The sequence below is a fragment of the Rattus rattus genome, chromosome 3 (assembly GCF_011064425.1).
Source record: "Rattus rattus isolate New Zealand chromosome 3, Rrattus_CSIRO_v1, whole genome shotgun sequence".
NCBI classification, from domain to species: Eukaryota; Metazoa; Chordata; class Mammalia; order Rodentia; family Muridae; genus Rattus; species Rattus rattus.
In genome coordinates this window covers 73,139,278-73,153,207 of record NC_046156.1, presented here as the reverse complement: position 1 = coordinate 73,153,207, position 13,930 = coordinate 73,139,278, and the positions used below count along the sequence as shown (strand labels likewise).

The following is a 13,930-nucleotide window of genomic DNA, read 5'->3' as shown; positions in this document are numbered from 1 at the left end:
GTCTCCATCTTTCTTCATGATGCTCAAGCTATTTACCTTCTCTTTCTTTACCATCTGTCCACCATCAATACTGACACGTTGTGGTTGCTCCTACTGCAGGCTGGTCATGAGGCTGGCAGGATCTTGGGTGACATTCTCCAACAGTGCTGCTGCATGGTATGATGGCATATGGATATCGATGTCCTGACTGTGCCATGAGGGTGGCATGATGGTTCACATGGTCCCTGTCTTTCTCCTCCCACACTGTGCTGCTTGAATTTGATTTTATGTATCCTAGGCATAAAACAGCTTTGGCCACTGAGCCAGGCATCAAGCTTGGATGAACAAAGGACTGCCATCTCTCTCTGCCCCTGACTAATATAAAAACACCACCACCAACAACAAAATCTCTTTTTACCCATTGGTAGGGTATGGGGTGCACTAATTATTATTATATCCTCAAAATTTTTCTCATATACAATAGTGGTTTTCAGCACTGGAAATTAACATTAACTATTTCAAAATATTTGATGTTACTTTTAACCTGTCTGTTCTTTGATTCCTATAGAAATGTGTGAGTGTTCTTCCTTGACTGTTAAAGAATTTTACTTCAGTTCTTTACTGAAGGCTTGTAGACAGTTATGAGTTGTGTCTTGATTCTATTGAAATGGAAAACCAAACTACTGCTTGAATTTATTTTTCCACTAGATAAATAAATTAAAGTGGACAGTTGCAGATAGAAACCTTAATTTTAACTGAAGTAAGGTGGACTTAGCAAGACAAAGACAAAAAGAACATACCTATTCTTATATGCAGAACAGTTGAAATATATATGTATATATATGATATATGTAAATATATATACTTGGGCACTCATGTGTGTGTGTGCGTGTGTGTGTGTGATATGTTTAAGACTTAAAACTAGAAACAGGGAATGATAGAGAAGAATGGCATCAAAAGGGACGTTGGGGTGCATATATATGCAGGAAAGTGAAACAAATTGTATGCTTTGTATTCTAATTTAAAATAATTAATTTTAAAAAGAAACGAACGACATGTTACATTTCTGCTGTGGACTACACTGGTAGGCATCAGAGTATAGAGAGGTTTAATGATAGAATTAACAATTACTATGTGCATCTGTCTGGTTCTCAGCTCAGCATCTGTACTCAATAATTAGCTCAATATTTGCTTAAAATTAAATGAAGGCAAGAAAAGGTATGGTATTTAATATGCTTAGAAATTTGATCTCCCTAAAGACTGATGTCTTGGAACCACATCTGTGTTAGTTCTGACAGGCAGCCAAGCTCAGAGTAAAGATAGAGAGATAATTTCAGAAGTGAGGAATCTAAGTAAATTTGAGGGTTTCTGCAATCCCGACTTGGAAAAGTTGAATATAGGACAAGTGGCAGGAGAAAGAAGTGACAGGACACAGGCAAATAGATGTCAAAACACACAGGACTCGCTATGTCTTCCTTTGTTCTTCGGAAGAGTAAAGCTTTCAACTTTCAAATGTCAGGAAGATATCTGAAAGATAATTCAGAATGCTTGGAGTTTTAAATAGAACAAGTGTGCACTCACAGCTTTAAAAGGCATCCTAGGAAAAAGAATTGAGATAATGAAAATGCAATGAGATGTGTAGGTAAGGATGGGTTGCCAGTATGTTTCCTTCAGAAAGGAGCCTGGGCTCAACATCTTTCCTGATGAGTTTGGTTGTCCACCTATCTCAGGCTCTGAGCGTTAGATCCCGGATTGACTGCTGTTCCCAGTCACTCTTCCCTTTGTCTATATGTTCCTTCTTTCCACTCTCTTTATGTTCACATTCATAGTTAAGAAAGCAGTTTGTATTAAATAGAGGTAGAAGTAAGTGTTTAGAAATCATTTGCACATTTCATTATATAAGTCAGGAAGAAAAATAGCATCTACCATTAAAAAAGACCAAGACAAAACTAGACATGTCGAATTTGATTCTATAACTGCTTTATATATTTAGACACATATTGAAATGACATGGCTCAATGCTTGTGTTAAAAGCTTTTTGTTGCTATGAAAAGATGTGGGGGCTGAGTACTTTCTCAGAGGTGAAGGGGAGGGGCAGAGGGTGAAGGACTGGGAATGAGGACAACATTTAGAATGTAAATAAATGGAACAATTTAAAATTAACATGCAAAAAAGCATGTTTATTTTGACTTATGATATAATATGCTCATGACCAGGTGGTTTCAAGACAATACATCATGGTATAATCATGAAGTGGAATAAACTCATGTTCCTAGGGCCTGGAAGAAGAGAAGCTCAAGAGAATAGGTTCTTAAAGTCTTTAAATGCGTGCTCTGAATAATTAAAAATTAACCATTAGACTCACCTCTTTTTATTTTTATTAAAATGCAATTTTGTGAATAAATACAATCTCTGGAGTCGGCACAATGTTTTTATAAGTATGTGATTTAGGGCTAAGCCCTTGATATTGGATAACTAATGGGTATGTTCTTCCTTGGGTAAGATTATTTTTCCCTGCTCTCTGTATTCCTTAGTTGCCTGTAGTTCTCTGCCAAGGGTTTGGGTCCTGTGAGATATTCCTGTTCTGTGTTAGCATGTCTGTTGGCATCATCCTCATTCAGATCTAGTTAGGCAGATAGGCTATGAAAAAACATAGCCAACTACATGTGGCTTAGTGAGGGTATGGCTCTGAGAGGAGAGCCTACAATTGCCACTTCACTAGAACAGCACAACTCCTGACATTTTCTTTTTTTCTTTTTACTTTTTGTTTCCGGAGCTGAGGACCGAACCCAGGGCCTTCCGCTTGCTAGGCAAGCACTCTACCACTGAGCTAAATCCCCAACCCCCCTGACATTTTAAATATTTCATCATTATCTAGATATACACATGTAGCTTTAACACCCCCAAATAGGAATTTCTTTTTTCAATTGTTACAGAAAATCACTACTGGTCAAAATGTAGAGAAGTGATTGTGTGATACCCAGTACCAGATAATTTATCTACAGCACAACTCCAGCACCCAATGCTCAGGGAACATTGCTGAAAAGGATCCAGAAATATTGTTAAGAGCCAGAGAAACAGTATGTCTGCTGTGAGATTGTGTTTCCTAGAAATGTCAGGGACGTTAACCATGAAGTCTTAACAACATAGGGCAACCTCTTAAATGTTTCTAATAGCACTGCCCTGAGCCTTTGACACACAGGAGATTATTTTTATTCCAAACTCTAAACCTCCCTGGATGTCCGTTGCTTTACATTAAGTTAAATTTTCTTCTTTAGGGAAAAATTGTTCTGTGATTTAAAATGGAGGAAAAAATATTTTGCCCCTACCCCATATCAGATCAAATAACATGGCTACCAATGGTGGTTATAGGGACAGTCTTCTGTTGTTAGCATGCCCCTGTCTAACGATCTGTTCCTCACCCTTCTTTGGCTCTTCCAAGGCATTAGAAGAACATGAAGAGCATACTGGAGGCTGAAGTCTATACTTCCCCATTCATCAGAGTATCCAAGGCTTCCTATGACATTCTTAGTTATGTTTTCTGGTGTTTAGTCAGATATGTTCCAGCTAATTCTTGGGTGCAAAGAGTATTGGTGGGTGACGTAGAAAAAGATGGGAGAATCTGCTTTGTCCCATGCTTGGAACTGTTACGGCTTGATCTGTTACCATGTATTATAATGCAAAATATTGGCCCTCAAGGTCTGGTTGCCCCAAGGGACAAGGAGATCCTCACATATATCAAATTATGCTATGCAACCTTGCTAATTAGTTTAAAACTATTAGTTGAATAAAAATGCCTACAGCCTATAACTGGGCAGAAGAGACAAAGGGATTTTGGTTCCTAGTCTTGGGGTCTGAGGCAGAAACCACAAAAAGAGGAAAGAAAAGTGGGGAAAGGAGAAAACACCATGAGGGAAGGGATTGGGAAAACATGGCCATGAGCGCTGGTTAATTAGAGTAAGAGCAGCAGCCCCGGTGGAACATGTCAAGTTATATCTCAGGGTTATTGATAGGAAAGTAGATACTAATAGCTTAGAGGGTAGATATCTGCCTAGATCTGTTGCTTTAAAGGTTTATCATAAATATAATGGTTTTGTGTCTTTTACCTGGGAACTAAATGATCTATGGTGAGATAGAAACCCCCAATTGAGATTAAATAGTTACTACAGCATTGAGCAGCTGTCTGCAAGTATGCATTTGATGGTAGGTTAATATTAATGCAGTTGTGGGAAAGAAAGGGCAATTGGGATGACCAGCAGATGGCACACTTCAGAGGGTGTGTAGCAGCTGTCAAATTAATGGTTGTTAGGCCTGGGACTATGCAGATGGTCTGTTTGGTCATATTATTATTATTATTATTATTATTATTATTATTATTATTATTATTATTCCTGAAGTGATAAGAATCACAGCCTATCTGTTTCCCATTTGACTTGCAAGGCTGTACCACACATGATCTATAATATGGAGAGCCTTCCACGGCATGCAGCAGATGTGAGCGTGGAGCCCTGTGAAAATGACCACGCTTTCTGTTAATTCCTACCACGGTGTTTATGAGGGTCCTAACACCTTTCATGTGGCACTTAGGAGGTAGGACTCCTTCAGCTCTGCCGATAATTGACTTTCAGCAGCAAAATCTGCGTTACTAACACACTGGACTTCTGAAAACTCCTCAAATGAGTGGGAAAGAAGGGACAGGATGATTTCCTATTAGGACAAGTAGAAAAACATTCATGGCATATATTTTCTCTCTAACTTAGGACAATCATTACATAGTTACATAGTGTAGAGGACATGAGCATAGAATGGTTACATTCTCAATAAATATTTTATTTTTTGTCTTGGAAGAAAACATAAATTTCAGATATGGACATTAGGCATTTCTGGCAGCATGTGCCTATAATCCTAGAATTCAGACTCCTGATGCATGGGGATAATGAATTTAAGGTAGCCTGAAATCCACTCCTAAAACTTCAAATTAGTAGGTAAGTAAACAAATAAATAACAAATTAGAATTATATAAAGCTAATTGATTAACTGGAGTAAAGAAACAGTTGACAACTTGTTAATAAACGATAGAAATTAACACTGCAAATGTCAAAAAATATGTAAGGCCATTTTCAAAAAAGGAAAGACTCTACATTTATACGTGTTGTAACTACAAAATTTGTGAGTATGTATGGTAGAGCATATATCATTTGCTCAATTGGTTAACTGACATTGTATACATATAAAATAATTACTTTGGGCATCATAAATATATAATTAGGTCGATTAAAATATACAGCAGAAAAGAACATTAGACTATTTCAATTTGAACTGGTAGACCAGTTTGGGGAAATATGGTATGCAAAATATTGTATATACATGAACAAACAAGTTAAAAGTTTAAGAATGAGTGACAACATTATTTATATTTTATAGCAAAGTTGAAAGAAATTCAAAATTGATGACAGAATTTAAAATGCTGTTTTTATAAATTCCTTTAAATATTCACTTTCATATTTATGCCTGAGAAAGTGATAAACATCTTTCATTAGTTCTGAAATCTCTCCATGATGAAAATGAATATGTTTACTACTATTCTTTTCTACAAATAATTTAATCTAACCTCATTTAATATCAACTGCAATTCTTTCAATCTTCAGAAGAAATAAGTATAAATTTATTTGTTCTTATAAAAGATATTATTTCCTTATACCATCACATTCTGTTTCCAATCACATGTTGAATTATGGTCTAACCATTTTACATTAATTAAGTTATATTAATTTGTTATCATGAGTGTCTAGCATTTCAAGGTGAATAATTTTAATAATCAATCATTAACTCATCCTATTGATTTGTAAAGGGAAAAGGTAAGTCATGCAGATGCTAAAGGCATTTATCAGCATTTCCTAGGTCAGAGTGCAAATAATTCAAGGAGCTTAATTACTTGAGTCAGAAGTGATTATGGCCTCAGAAAATTGGACATTGAACTGCCTGAGGATCCAGCTATACCTCTCTTGGGCATATACCCAAAAGATGCCCCAACATATAAAAAAAGACACGTGCTCCACTATGTTCATCGCAGCCTTATTTATAATAGCCAGAAGCTGGAAAGAACCCAGATGCCCTTCAACAGAGGAATGGATACAGAAAATGTGGTACATCTACACAATGGAATATTACTCAGCTATCAAAAACAATGACTTTATGAAATTAGTAGGCAAATGGTTGGAACTGGAAAATATCATCCTGAGTGAGCTAACCCTAATCACAGAAAGACATACATGGTATGTACTCATTGATAAGTGGCTATTAGCCCAAATGCTTGAGTTACCCTAGATGCCTAGAACAAATGAAACTCAAGACGGATGATCAAAATGTGAGTGCAGATCGCTCATGAGAGACACAGCCAGAATACAGCAAATACAGAGGCGTATGCCAGCAGGAAACCACTGAACTGAGAACGGGACCCCTGTTGAAGGAATCAGAGAAAGAACTGGAAGAGCTTGAAGGAGCCGAGACCCCATATGTACAGCAATGCCAACCAACCAGAGCTTCCAGGGACTAAGCCACTACCCAAAGACTATACATGGACTGACCCTGGACTCTGACCTCGTGAGGGTTGCAATGAATATCCTAGTAAGAGCACCAGTGGAAGGGGAAGCCCTGGGTCCTGCTAAGACTGAACCCCTAGTGAACTAGACTGTTGGGGAGAGGGCAGCAATGGGGGAGGGTTGGGAGGGAACACCCATAAGAAAGGGGAGGGGGGAGGGGGATGTTTGCCCGGAAACCGGAAAAGGGAATAACATTCGAAATGTATATAAGAAATACTCAAGTTAATAATAAAAAAAAAAAAAAAAAAAAAAAAAAAAAGTGATTATGGCCAAAAAAAAGGAGCCTGTTCCTCATTATAGGACTGCATTGCTCTATAATTTCTTTTTCCATATGTTTCTGACAGTATTCCAAAACAGAATTCAGGAACAGTGATTTCTACATTGATTGGATAATAGAACACAGGGACAGCTTTCAATGATAATCTAGATTAACTTATAGATAGATTTATATCAACAAAATACATATTATCACATCCAAATACATATATACACTATAAACTTACTCTTTTCCTTTAGGAAATATATTGTGACATTTTCTTCTAGAATTGCTCAATACTTCATAGTTAACTATAAAATGGCTACATTAGTATCTTGATTCATAAGTTGATTGTGACCTATGAAATGAAGACATAAGATTTGGAGAATGTGAATCTCACAGTACCTATACTGTTTTTTATAATAAAATTTGAAGGACATTAATTGTTGTTCTAGGACATAAAGGTTATATTTAATGATTAAGGAGAACTATTCTCCAGAATTGTAAAAGTAGGTATTCTAGAGAAAAGTTGTTACCTTACAATGGTTGAGAAAGCCGAGAAGAATCCTGCTGTGCTGCTCAGATCCCAGTCTGGCGGGACAGGGGACATGGAGAAGCATGATTCCTTGGAATTCCTGCTGCCTCAGTACATCAGGGCAAAGATGTATTGAGTTGCTACATTTTCACTTTGAAGACAGCTAATATTTACAATATTCAAACAGAAAGCCCTTGGATTAAAGGTGTAAGCGAAGAATGAGCCACCCCACAACTAAAAATAGTTTTTTTTTTCAGTAAATAACACAATCTCAGGGTATACCCTGTGATCAAATATCCTGCAACACGAGATCCAGCAACATGGTTGCTCTGGCCAGTTATCAATTTTATCACTGAAAGACAGTCTGAAAACTATAAAAGAACCCACTTGGAATAGAAACTTAGTATAGTTTTTGGTAAGTGCTCATAAATAATTTGAATCACAAAATATGTTGTGTAAATGTAACCTTTATTTTCTCAGATGAAGGGATGAGATGAGAACTATAGCCAAGCTTTTTGTATATGTGGCTTGGGCTGAGCCCAGAGCATTTCTTTCTTTGTTGTAACTATCCCTAGGCCTAGGCCTAGGCCTAAAAGTTTCTAGCCTCCATAAAAAATAATCTTATATGATGACTGATTTAAACTGGCTTTTCTGTGTTTTTGACTGAACTGTTCTGCTTCACCTCCAGCTAGCTCTGAGAATCTTTCCAGAACTTCTAGCTCATTCTGTCTTCCCCTTCAACCTGTGTCTATAAAGCTGACACAGTAAAACTGCCTCCTCTCTCTGTCCCTGTCTGCCCTGCGCTTCTTACATTGACTCTCTTTTCTGTCTTTCTAAGAGTTGGGCATATCCTATTTTTGACTCATTCTGTGAAATCTTCCTCTGATTCCTCACTTTGCCTGCCCATCAATTAGATGTGACTTTCAAACATGGCTTCTTCCTTCTACAAACTAATCTTACCCAGTGTTAGGGAGGAAAGGTGCATACTAAGAGTTTGTCTGTACTCCAGACAGGTTACACATACCTAGCTAGGTCTTTGGACGTGATCCCTTGCCAGAGCATCCATGTTGCTGGATTAAAACTCTTCTACATCTTGTGTTGTAGGCGTGAACTCCATGATTGTTATGTTTACTGTAAAATCCTGTTTTTAGTTGTGAGGTAGCTCAGCTTTAGCGTACAACTTTAATCCAAGAGCTTTTTGTTTGAATGCTGTGAACAAGATTAAATAAAGTCAACCGTAGGTCAAGAGGTGGAACAATGAGCTGACAAAAAAATGAACATATGATTATTAAGAAAAAATCATAGAGTCTAAGAGGGAGTCTGGGGGATGGACAGAGCCACAGGAAGGGTGGGCACTGAGTTTGAAGGTTTATTGAAGGGGTGTTGTATTTTCTCAAATGCTTTTTCTGCATCTAAGGAAATGATTATGTGATTTTTTTTCTTTGAGTCTGTTTTTGGTTGGGAGGTTTTTAATGACTTCTATTTCATTATGAGATATGGACCTGTTTAGAAAGTTTACCTGCTCTTGATTTAACTTAGGTATGTGGTATCTGACTAGAAAACCATCCATTTCATCTAGATTTTCTAGTTTGGTTGAATACAGACTTTTGTAGTAGGATCTGATCTTTTTAAATTTCCCCCTTTTCTGTTCTTATGTCTCCCTTTTCATTTCTGACTTTGTTAATTTGGACACTGCCTCTGGGCCCTTTAGTTGGTTTGGCTAGGGGTTTATCTGTCTTGTTGATTCAAAGAACCAGCTTTTGGTTTTGCTGATTCTTTGTATTGTTCTCTTTGTTTGAATTTGATTGATTTCAGCCCCGAGTTTGAGTATTTCCTGCCTTCTACTCCTCTTGGGCGAGTTTGCTTCTTTTTGTTCTAGAGCTCTCAGGTATGCTGTTAAGTTGGTAGTGTAAGATCTCTAGTGCACTAGTGGCTATTTTCCCCTTAGCATTATGTTCATTGTGTCCCATAGGTTTGGGTAAGTTGTGTCAATATTTACATTAAATTCCAGGAAGTCTTTAATTTCTTTCTTTATTTCATCCTTGACCAAATCATCATTGAGTAGAGAGTTGTTCAGTTTCCACATGTATGTGGGTTTTCTGTTGCTTTTGCTGTTATTGAAGAATAACTTTAGGTCATGATAGTCTGATAGGATGCATGGGATTATTTCAATCTTCTATTATTGGTTGAGGGATGTTTGGTGACCAATTATATGGTTTATTTTGGAGACAGTACCATGAGGTGCTGAAAAGAAGGTATATTCTTTTGTTTTAGGGTGAAATATTCTGTAGATGTCTGTTAAATCCATTTGGTTCATAACCTTTATTATTTTCACTGCATCTTTGTTTAGTTTCTGTTTCAATGACCTGTCCATTGGTGAGAGTGGGGTTTTGAAGTCTCCCATTATTATTGTGCGGGGTTTGTTGTGTGTTTTGACATTTACTAGTTTCTTTTATGAATGTGGGTGCTCTTGCACTTGGGGCATAGTGTTCAGAACTGAGACTTTCTTTTGGTGGATTTTCCCTTTGATAAATATGAAGTGTCCTTTCTCATCATGTCTGATAACTTTTGGTTGAAAGTCTATTTTTTTTTTAGATATTTGGATGGCAACTCCAGCTTGTTTCTTGGGACCATTTGCTGGGTAGACCTTTTTCCATGCTTTTACTCTGAGATAGTGCTGTCTTTGTTAATGAGGTGTGTTTCTTGTATGCAGCATTTTGCTGGATCTTGTTTTCATATCCAGTCTACTAGCTTATGTCTTTTTATCAGTGAGTTGAGTCCACTAATATTGGGAGCTATTAAAGACAGATGACTGTTGGTTCCTGTTATATTTGCTTTTGCAGTTAGCTTGATGTGCTTGTGGTTTTCTCCTTTTAGCTTTGTTGTGAGATGCTTAATATCTTTTCTTTCCTGTGATATAGGTATCTTCCTTGTATTGGAATTTTCCTTCTAGGATCCTCTGTAGGGCTTGATTGGAAGATAGATAGTGTTTGAATTTGGTTTTGTCCTGGAATATTTTGGTTTCTTCCTCTATGCTGATTGAAAATTTTGCTGGGTATAGTAGCCTGGGGTGGCGTTTGTGTTCTCTTAGAGTCGGCATGACCTCTGACTATGCTGTTCTGGCTTTTATAGTCTCTCCCGAGAAGTCTGGTGTAATTCTGATAGGTCTGCTTTTGTATGTTACTTGACCTTTTTCCCTCGCAGCTTTTAACATTTTCTTTGTTCTGTGCATTTAGTGTTTTGACTATTATGTGACAAGAGATTTTCTTTTCTGGTCTCATTTATTTGGTTTTCTGTAGGCTTCTTGTACCATTATGGCCATCCCTTTAGGTTAGGGAAGTTTTCTTCTATGATTTTGATGAAGACATTTTCAGGTCCTTTGAGAATCTTCATTCTTTTCTCTTCCAATTTATTCTGAGATTTGAACTTTTCATCATGTTCTGAATTTACTGCATGTTTTAAGTTAGTAGTTTTTTTATGTTTTGAATTTTCTTTGACTGTTGTGTCAATTTCTTCTACAGTATCTTGTGCACCTGATAGTCTATCTTCTATCTCTTGTATTCTGTTGGTAATACTTACCTCTATAATTCCTGACTCTTTCCTAAGTTTTTCATTTCCTGTTTTGCCTCTATTTATGTTTTCTTTATTGTTTCTACTTCCACTTTTAGGTCTTGGACCATTTTATGCAATTCCTTCACCCGTTTGTGTTTTTCTGTATTTCATTAAGGGATTCATGTGTTTCCTCTTTAAGGGCTTCTACCTGTTTACCTGTGTTTTCCTGTGTTTCTTTCAGTGAGTCATTTATATCCTCCTTGAAGGACTCTATTATCTTCCTGAGATAGGATTTAAGGTCAGCTCCCTGATCTTCAGATGTGTTGATGTTTTCAGGGCCTGCTGTGGTGGGAGAACTGGGTTCTAATTATGATCACGTATATTGGCTTCTGTTTCTTATGGTCTTCTGCTTGCCTCTTGCCATCTGGTTTTCCCTAGTGTTTGCTGGTCTGGGTACCTCTGTTGGGAGTCTGCCTCTTTTGTTCCTGGGTTGCAACAGATCTCCTATTAGGCTTGTGGTCTTGGCTGTATCAGAGCTTTTGTGCTACAATGCTCTGTTTGTTTCTTAAAGTAACAATGACAGATCTACCCCCTTGGCATTGCTTAAAGGATGCATAGATGTAGCAAACAGGTGCATGGAAGAAAAGACTATTTGGCTCCTATGAGTAGCTATGGAGGTGTTATCATATTTTGAGCACATGAATTAGCTGTGGCCTTACTACTTGAAAGTCAAGGCTGTGCTGAAGAATGTAGCCTAAGAAGTAAGCATGGCTTCTGTGAAAGAGAAATCAGAAAGCTGTGAGCTAACTTTAGTTGAAAGAACTAAAGTAACAGCATACACCAGGGCCCATTCTTTAAGGAGGTCCAGGAGGCATGATCCCTCCCCTTACATGGTGCTCCTCTGGAAAATAGAACTTGTGAGAACTCTTCTCAACCTCTGTTCTTAAAAGTTATCCAAGAAACTAACTTTGTTAAGGAGGCTTCTAGGCAATTCAAGGGTAGCCATGCTTCTTCTCAGACCCTGTGCTAGCCTCCACTGTAAAATGTCACAGTATCAGTGTGAGTCCTTGCCTTCTCTTCTTAAAGTTCCTTAAAAACATGCCCTGCTGCAGCATCACTGCTTTCACAGGCTCCATGGAAGACTTTGGAATAGCCATATTGTCATGGAATTGGTTGCATCAGTATTACAAATGTGGACTTCGTTCCATTTTCTTAAAGGCAGTAATTATTGACCAGTATGGAAAAGTAGGTTTGCATTTTGTATTTTTATCATTCCATTAGCATAAACAAATTCTTGAGGTAATTAATTTAAAAAGACAAAGGATTCTGATTCACACTTTGGAAGATCTGTGTGAATTATGTTCTCATTGGTATGACCAAAATACATAGAAACAGCATCAGGCAGGGATGATTTAGTTTGACTCAAGTTTCAGAGGGCTTAGTCACTCCTCACAGGAAAGGCATGGGAAGCAGCTCAGTTTATGGTGGCCCGATTGGACAACCAGAACTGTACCAGTCTCAGTAGAACATGAAGAAGAGAGTGACAGGAACCAAGGTAGGTCTTAAGAGATCTATACTTTCCCCATTGAGGCCCCACCTCCTAAAGATTCTATAGTTCTTCCAAATAGTGCTACCATCTAGAGAACAAGTAGTCAAAACATGAAACCTGCTCACTTTTCTATAACTTTCCAGCATCACTCCCAACTTGGGGGATATTTACACACAAAACATGAACTTTTTTTTATTGTTTTGGGTTTTTGTTTTTTTGGGTTTTTTTGGCAAGGGGGTCTTTTTGATTCATCATTTATTTGCCAGTGCAATCTGTCACGTTAAAATAGCAGAATCCTAGGGATTGTCTATGACAGTAACTGATATTGCTTATCTGTTCTGTTCTTATTAGATTGTGGTTAACCTTTATACATACTCTGATTTGTTTTATAGGAATTCATTCTAGTATCTGGAAAGCAAAGTTCATCTTTTAGTATTTCTGTAAAATATCCTTAATGAAATACATTTAAACTCATAAAATCACTATACATCTTTAGAATACTGAACATTGAAATTACAGGTATTCTACAAAACTTATCGAATCACAGTTAATAACATCTGCCACAAAAACGGAGTTTGCAGAGTATAAATTATCTCCCTAGCAGTCCTACCAAAGAAAGACTTTAAGTCTGTTCCCAAAAATAACTGTGCATTTGGATTCAAATGTTGTGAGCACTCCTTTCCTTTGTGGCCACCTAACATGCTTCTAAGGCTTCCCATTATGTAGAATGGAAAGGTTAAGAAATGAGTGTTGGGTCTCCTGGCATAGGCCTGCAACCTCTTCTTTGTGGGACTGGGTGGCTGGAAGCTACATGAGTTCAAAGGCACCCTGGACAATTTAGTCTGTCCATGTCTCAAAATGAAAAGTAAAACTAGGCTGGCTTGACAGCTCAGCAAGAAAGAGAATGCACAGCATAGTAGTGTAAGTCTCTAGTCCTGCAAAAGCTGAACAAAGGGATATTTGGTAGGAAATCTAAGTGAGGAAAATGGTGAATTAGATTTCACATTATCTTTCTGCTTTTATATGGAGTAAGAGGTATACTTCAATTTAAGATGAATTTGCTTTTTTTTTTCTGTTCTTTGCAACTCAGATCTATTTCACTTTATTTCCAAATTATTTTCTTGAGAAGCTACTACTCTAAGGCTCATGCTCATCCCTTCTATGCATCTTATACATTGTAAGTTTCAGTTTTATATTTTGTTTTATATTTACTTTCCCAGATTCCAAGTCTAATGAAAAACTCTTACAGATAATTTAGAAATACCTGCTCTCCAAAAACAGACAGAGCTGCCAATAGACCACTTTAGCAGCTTGCTTTCTTTCCTTTTCTTTTGAGCAGGTCAAAACAATGTAAATGGAATTGGCTCATGGTTCTAAAGGGTGTGTTCCTAGGAACCCTAAGTCTTGGGATGTTGCTTTAGTAAAATACATTTAAGCTGTGTCATTTTAAAATTGTG

The 13,930-nt window shown here is 37.3% G+C and overlaps 1 non-coding gene across 1 annotated transcript; it reads right to left on the bottom strand.

Annotated features, from left to right (window-relative positions):
- Positions 1-264: 264 nt before the first annotated feature.
- Positions 265-411, bottom strand: LOC116897533. The gene has a single exon (XR_004387548.1). It is a non-coding gene; the product is annotated as a small nucleolar RNA SNORA48 (small nucleolar RNA).
- Between the last annotated feature and the right edge of the window lie 13,519 nt (positions 412-13,930).